General features: G+C 32.7%; 1 long non-coding RNA gene across 1 annotated transcript in view; it reads right to left on the reverse strand.

The window, feature by feature from the left end:
* Nucleotides 1-8,390, reverse strand: part of LOC141480077 (uncharacterized) — a 61,491-nt gene that overhangs the window by 16,367 nt on the left and 36,734 nt on the right. The gene's annotated exons all lie outside the window — the stretch shown is intronic.

Consider the following 8,390-nt stretch of genomic DNA (forward strand, 5'->3'; position numbering starts at 1 on the left):
GGTATGTTTCTTGAATTGGAAGACATTCTATTTTCTTGTTTTCTGAAGGATCAACTACCGTATCATCAGTGGAAATGTTTGGTTGAAATGTCATGAGAGATTTTTGCTAGTCTCCAGCATGAATGTACTAAATTCATAGATTTTTTGATGAGCTCCTCTTCTGAATGAGTGAAGAGTTACAGTCATAAAATGGTACACGAGAAGAAGTTGTTCCATCATATTTTTGGAATATTTCTGTTCGATGGTTTTGATTGGTTTGAGTTGAATGATACTGTTATAACAAAATGTAAGCTAGTTTGGCGTGAAATTATTTCAATTTGTTCGAATACATCAAATTTTCTTGTTAAAATAATTTCGTCAATGAGGTCACGTCTATCAAATACCTATTAAAAATTACTGTCTTTATTATCCCAAGAAACATTTATAAACGTTTATAAATAGGTAGGTATTAACTGAATTAACTAACAAATTTTAAAAAAATAATGGAATATCACACAAGAAAACACAAGTAATTTATGTAAGTAGTGAACAATAAATTTGTTAATAGGTATTGAATATCAAAATTAAAAAAATATATAAATAATTGGATAATCAATATGGCCAAACAGTCAAATGTTAAATTTTCCATAATTAATATAAACATATTTGGATGACTCGGGCTATATAAAATCCTGTATTTTTAATTTGATTTATTAAATAATTTTTCAATTGGTTTTTGAATTTGGGAGCAGTTTTAGAACTTTTATTTCTTCAGGGATTGTAATATATATAATAATTCCATCATGATAAATTGATTTCTGTCCAAAATTAGATTTAAAATTACTAACTGATAATAATTTTGTTTGTCTAAGGTTATGACTATGAGGAATATTATTGATTTCTATGAAATTTTTCATTTATTTATTATTGAATGAATGAAACAACAAATTTTTTGTTTGTATCGTGTGTTTGAATCTTATAAAGTTCCATCGGAAACGGTAGCATTATTCTCGGTGCTTATAGAGCGGCAGCGAACATCGTACATTCGCGCGGTCTCAGCTACGTCACAATTGGTTTATGGCTACCAGTGGTGGTATGCGTTATTTTTCTTTTGGGCATAATTTACAACATATATGAGGGGTTCAAAGCTGAAGTGAACCAAGTCCATTTATGGTGAATTTGAGATATGAAGATTTGAAGTTGTTTTCCAACGATTAATTTCCATATCATCTATTTTTTTTTTCGATTTAGGATCACTTAGACCATTCATAACTTGAATATGAGTGCCATCATCGGAACAAGAAATTTGATGGTTTCAGTTTTATAATTTTTTTTCTTCTTTCTTGTTGGACTTGGTTCACTTTTCCGCTGAATATTTTATAAATACAGAAGAAACAAGCTCAGTATGGAAAGAAATAAACTTTATTTATTGAAACGGGACCAATGCTTTTTTATATCATTCATCATAAACCAATTCGTCATCAGCAATTTCAGGTCACAGTTTCCAATGGTAGATTTTGAAAGTAGTTGTGGAACACTGGCCTGATAAGAATGAGCTAAATGCAATTTTTTTCGTATTTCTAGTTCCTTCTTCTTCTTTCCATCAGTTTCACTATGAATCTTCAGGTGTAACTCATCGCACAAACGGCATGTGTCTTTGCTGGGAATTTGGAAGTGGAGATTGAATTTCGTGGAAAACATTTTGTTGTAGAATTTTTCTTTGACAAGTTGTTTATTTGCTTTAGAGCATTCTTGAACATAAAGGTCATACATCTTTCGAATATTCAATTCTGGATTAATGTATTTCCTCTGCTCATTATCTTTCCGGCTGTAATGACTTTGGTAAGAAGGGAAAGATTTGATATACATGATTACATCAGAATTATCTATTTTGTTTGTGGGAATATTTTTACCACGATTATCCATTACTGCAAAAACGTCTTCTTTAACTAGACATCTATACAGTCGTCCCCAACTAATTTGGAGTGTACCCAAACATTTTTTTTCACACATTGATGTTGGCTTCTTTCAAATGTATAGTATATTCAAACGATGAGGATTTGTTTGTTCCAGAACCATCTCTTGGACGCTTTCTTCTTACTGTGGACATTTTCACTAAATCTCGCAAGAAAATGTTCTGTTTGCTGTAATCTGCTAGTTGTTGACAAATCTCCAATATTGATTTTTGTCCTGCACTGCTTGCGGCATCCATAGTTATAATCATGATAGAAACATTTAACTGGAACACATTTTTTTTGTTTTCGTTTCGTAAGTTTTGCCACTATTTCTCAGAATTTTTCTTTTATTCCTGTCCCAATTCGCTTCGTTGCGAGCTCTTTTCCGACCACGTTCTCCTACTTCGCGAACTGATACTGATAAAAAAATCATCCAAAAAAACGTTAGTGATAATAACTTGTCATTTCGAACTTCTGCTGTACGTAGTCTTTGGTTGGGTTGTAAAAATTGAATCAGGGGTACATCATCTTCTGAATCTGAAACTGTGAACGAATCCCTGTATGAGGTGGGTCCATGAAATTCACTCATGCTGTTAATATGCACGACATAACCTCAAAGACTGAATACAAAAATTACATAAAATTGCGTGAATTTGACGTTGAGGATTTATAGTATCAACTTTCTGGTTTCATTTCATCAAGTCACATGATTTCAAAAGTCAATACCTTACCATCATCTTCATTGGTATTCGCCATAACACTCATATTCTCACACAGAAAAAGCGTGAACAATGTAACTTGGACTTGGTTCACTAATGCTCTGAACGATATGCGACATAATTCTCAGGAGAAATACCTACATCCGCTCCATATATAGCTTAAAAAACTTAGTAAGGACTTACTTCATTACTGCACTGAAAATAATGACCTTTGAAGAGTATCATGCAGGGTCTATCGAAAAACATCGCTATTATGGACTTGGTCCACTTCAGCTTTGAACCCCTCATATAATCCTAGGAATTTAATAGAATTGGTATAACTTATTCAATTGTTATCAATAATTATAATATAATATACGAATATTTTTGGAAATTTAGAGTTAATTCATTCTCTTGAAGCCAACCTAAAATAGTTTTCATGTCTGTTTTTATATTATATCATGAATTATTTTGTCGAAGTTATCTAAAGAGTATATAATTGTTGTATCGTTCGCAAATAATTTGAATAATCCCTTCAGAAGTAAACTTGTCAATGAGTTAATGTATATTGAAAAGATGAGTGGACCAAGAATAGATCCTTGCGGTACCCCAAAATTTATTGTTCTTACGAAACTTTTTTGATTTTTTGATATTATCTATCACTCATATAATTTACCAAAATGCCAAAATTGTTGTCCTGAGATCAATATATCATGATGAACAGTATCAAATGCCTCACATAAATCTAAAGACAAAAGGAAATATTTTTCATTATTGTCATTTTCAGTTTGAATTTTTGAAATAACATCCATTGCTGCTGCCTCTGTATCTCTAGACCTGCAAAAACCATACGATTTAAAGCACGACAAATAAAATATCAAATGTTCCGTATATCCTTAAAATTTTTGTGGATGGACCCCAACTTTTGTACCTATATAGCTTCAGAAAAAAAATTAATTTTCAGTCAATTGAAAAGAGCTTTCGAAAGATTAATCTCAAAATCTTGTCAAAAAGTTGCAAAATGTAGAAAGTTTCAAAGGTTCTACAAATAATTTAATTTTTGTAAAAAAAATTGTTCATAATAATATAAAGTAGGTAGATCTGCATGTAGTTGAATTTTCAATCGTATCAAGAACGACGTAATATCCTTAAAAGAGGGCACAGAGATAAATATCGATGGGTAAAATTGAAAACTCCAGTCAATATAATTTTACGTCTTTTTTATTCATGATACATTTTGATTCAAGAAGTGAGGATAACATTGGATTCAATTCAAAACACTGCAACTAAAAATAATTTCGGAAGTCTCGATACAATTCCAAACGTGTAGATTTGATTCAAAATGAATAATGTCGCATACCGAAGGAAAGCAAAATTCAGCGACAATTGGATGTCCTCATTTTTTTCAATTCGTTTTAGTGACAGTTCATGAAGGGTAGTTAAATTGATATAATATTCAGTTTGTACTTTTTTATGGACTTGGTTCGCCATCTCTGTAGCAAGAGCTGAAGTAATAAGTTTTTTTTTGTTTGATGCTTTATATAGCTCAGATCAGACCTTCTTTGGAGTATTGCTGTCATGTATGGAGCTCCGCCCCCAAACATTCCCCGAAGCTGCAGGATTTTATCCAGAAAAGAGTCATTCGCCTGATTGGAGACAGACGCATCACGTGCAACCTTGATCGCCTAGAACATCGAAGAAGGGTTGGAGATTTGTCTCTTTTCTATAGATACTTTCACGGAAGGTGTTCAAGTGACTTGGCATATTTGATTTCACCAAGAGCGGTTCATCGTTTTGAGGTTCAACTCAGTACACCTCGCACTTCACTGTTCAAGAACTCTTTCATCTGGAGAATTGGGTTTATGTGGAATACACTTCCTGAGGACGTTTTTCCAAATGGATTTAACCTCCAGCGATTCAAATCCAATGTGATTCACTACTTTCGCACAGGAACCGCTCTTAGAGCGCCTTAAGGATTTCCCTGTAGTGTTTGTGTTTTGTCATTAAAAGAAACAGACAAAAATACTTTCATTGCTTAAAGATTTCTCTTAAAACAATGATACTTCCTAAAAAAGGCTGGAGAAACTCTACAGAACTTTTTGAGGTTTTTTCAACGGTTTCAGATTTTCTATATGATAAATTAATTTTTTTTTAACTTGAAAATTCAATGTTGCAAAATCTCTCTAGGGGGCAATAAGGACGTAAATCAGTTTTCTTTATTTTTTTTAATGAATGTTGAGCTTTTCTCCGATAGAGGGGAATTTGAAAGACCTTTCACACCAATTTTAATGACCCAAGGACAAAGCTGAATTTTTGGTTGATTCAAAAGAAAAGGTAAAGAAAGCCTTTGAACATTTCTGGTTCAAAATTGTTAATAGATTCGCTTCGAAATTCCCTCAGAGGGAAATAGTAAAAACATCAGTTATTTTAACATTTGGATCGAAAACAGTATTTTTTTGATAATAAAAGAAGCCTTTTTTTGATAAATACCTACTGGTTCGAAAGCTTCTTCACCAAATTTGGTGTTCCTTGGACAAATTTCAATTTTTTCTTAATTCTAGAGACGAAGGTTAAGCACTTTGAACTTCAAACAGACAGATTCAAAACGGAAGGTAATAAAAGACTGAACATTTTTGGCTCAAAATATTAAATAGATTCGCTTCGAAATTTTCCCAGAGGACAATAATAAAAACATATCAGATTTATTTTAACTTTTGGGACGAAAACTATATTTTTTAAATAATGAAAGAAGCCTTTTTTCGATAAATACCTACTTTTTCGAAAACTTCTTCACTAAATTAGGTGTTCCTAGGACAAGTTTCAATTTTTTTGTTAGTAATTCAAGACACAAAGTTTAGGCACTTCGAACTTTTTCGGCCCAAAATTTTAAAATAGATTTACTTCGAGAGTTATTCGCATTTTTTTGAGCCAAAATCATATTTTTCCAAATTTTCGCGATAGAAAATTTCCCGAAGCCCTTAAACGAAATTTGGTGGAAGTAATGATTACATTTGTAGTTTTTTTAGATATTCTTGTGGCTCTAGGAAACCCCAGGTAGGTGTCTTGGATACATGTTTTCTACCTGTGTGTGTGTGTGTTCCTGTAAGAAACTTTTGTGCATGATCTTTATATTTTTGGAAAATGTAATAAAAAGTTTTTTTAATATCATTGCTTGTTTCTGTTTTTTATGTTTCTTTGGAAATTTCGTTCATATACGCTAACTGTTCAAATAATGAGGTGAATTTTCATTTTTTTCACGAAATATTTATTCATTCATGAATTTATATTTTGTTGCCTTCAAAGTAGTCCTCCTCATATATTATACACTTGTATCAGCGTTTTCTAGAATTCTCGAAGCAGTTCTGTTATGCACTTTTGGTACGTCTTTGAGCTCTTTCAGTGATTCGTTTTCATCTCCTCAGTTGTCTCAAAACGTCGGCATTGCATGGGTCTCCTGAATCTTGGGAACAGTAAAAAGTTGCAGGGGCCAAATCGGGTGAATACGGTGGCTAATGCATGATTACGGTGTTGTTTTTGGCCAAAAATTTACGAACAAGCAATGACGAGTGAACAGGGGTAAAATCCCTGCATTTTTTTCTACAATACTGAACGCTTTCTTCGTATTGGCTCTCACGAGCGGCGCACAACTTCACGATAATAATTCTTATTGACATTACGACCATGTGGCAAAAACTCCTGATGAAATACGCCGCGTCAATCGAAGAAAACAGCGAGCAAAACCTTGACATTTGGTCGAACTTGGCGTGCCTTTTTGATCTTAGCTCTCCTGGGCTTTTTATTGTGACGATTGGACTTTGGTTTCGATTCATAACTATATACACAGGATTCATGACAAGTTATGATCCTTTTAAGCTAATGTGCATCGCAGTTGACTACATTCAACAATTCCTGAGCGATGATGCGGAGTTTTTTATGGTAAAATTCAGCAATTTTGGAACGTTAGTAATAATAATAATGTTGTAAGATCTGGTACTTTATCATCCCAAGGCATTTCAGATCACAGGCTAGTTTACGTTGAATATTTAACAAATACATTCAAAATAGAACCCAAACTTGTAACATACCGCTGTTTCGACAATTTCACTTTGCATACTTTTTTATCAGATTTATACCAGTTGCCGTGGTTCGAAATTATAAGAGAAAATGATATTGATATTAAATTGTACAATTTCAATTCATTTTCAATATCTACTTTTGACAGACACGCCCCTCTTAAAAGAGTTAGAATTACCAAACCACCCGCTCCTTGGCTCACTCAAAATCTCAGACTTCTTATGAAAGAACGTGATGCAGCCTTTCAAAAATTTAAAAAAACTAAATCTGTTAATGATCGTATGAGGTATAAAGAATTGAGAAATTATACCTTGTCAATAGTTAGAACTGAAAAAAGGACATATCTCAAGTCTGTTTGTTCTGAAAAAATACCACGCAAAACCTGGAATGCTCTTTCTAACCTAAATGTTCGTTCAAAAAAACAATATTCATTACCCAATCACCTCTCGAATCCCGATGAAATAAACAACTATTTTGCCCAATTCGTACAAAATGTTTCTATTGTGATGAACATATTGAATTTTATAGCAATAATCATTTAATCAGGCAAGATAACTTCTCATTTCGATTCGCTACTGTAGAAGCTATTCATGAAATCCTGAATGACATTAAAAGTCAAGCTTCAGGGGTTGATAATATTTCAATCAGAATGTTGAAACTTTGTAGCCCGTTTATAGATAAATATATTACACATATCATCAATTGTTCTTTTGAACGTTCATATTTTCCAGACTTGTGGAAAATGGCCATTGGGAAACCCATTCCCAAGAATAATGATCCAGCTAGTTATTCTGATCTCAGAATTATTAGTATACTTCCAACCATGAGTAAAATTTTTGAAAGAGTTATTTATTTACAAATTAATGAATATTTCAATACCAATAATCTGTTATCAACATCGCAATGTGGTTTTAGGCAGAGTTTTAGCAAGGCTACAGCTCTTGCTACTGTTACACAAGACATTGTTGAGGGATTTGATAAGGGAATGATTAGCACTCTGGTACTACTAGATTTTTTGAAAGCATTCGATACTATCAATCATGAACTGATTTGCATGAAACTCAAATATTATGGTTTTGATAGTGCTGCCTTATTTCTCATCTGGTCTTATTTACTTGGTCGATCTCAAAAAGTTGTTGTTGATGGTCATCACTCCTTACCTCTTGATATTCTATCAGGAGTACCACAGGGTTCCATTTTGGGACCTTTATTGTTCATCATTTATACTACTGACATTATCTCGTCCATCAAGAAATGTAAAATACAGGCGTATGCTGGTGACATACAATTATACATGCACTTTAAAATTGATAAGTGTGCTGAGGCACAAAATCTCTTCAACACTGATCTTGATTTGATCAATGGGCTATCAAGTGAACATGATTTGAAAGTTAATCCTAATAAAACAATAATGATGCACTTTGGATCGCAGAAGAATCGTAAATTTGCAGCAAACAATTTCCGTTTAGAACTAGGTCATACTATCTTGACTCCTGTCAATACATCTAAAAACTTCGGCAAGGAGTACCAGAATCTCCTGAAACCTATTTTCATTTTCAAATATATCTTTGTATTGTTTTTTTTTTGTATTATCAATAAAGCTGATTTATTATTATTATTATTATTATTATTATTATTATTATTAACTCCGCTGCCACACGCTTCATGCCCGAAATTAAAAAAA

This window comes from Leptinotarsa decemlineata, unplaced genomic scaffold, assembly GCF_025532065.1.
Source record: "Leptinotarsa decemlineata unplaced genomic scaffold, Ldec_3_MD MMD2_P_RNA_scaffold_6, whole genome shotgun sequence".
NCBI lineage: Eukaryota > Metazoa > Arthropoda > Insecta > Coleoptera > Chrysomelidae > Leptinotarsa > Leptinotarsa decemlineata.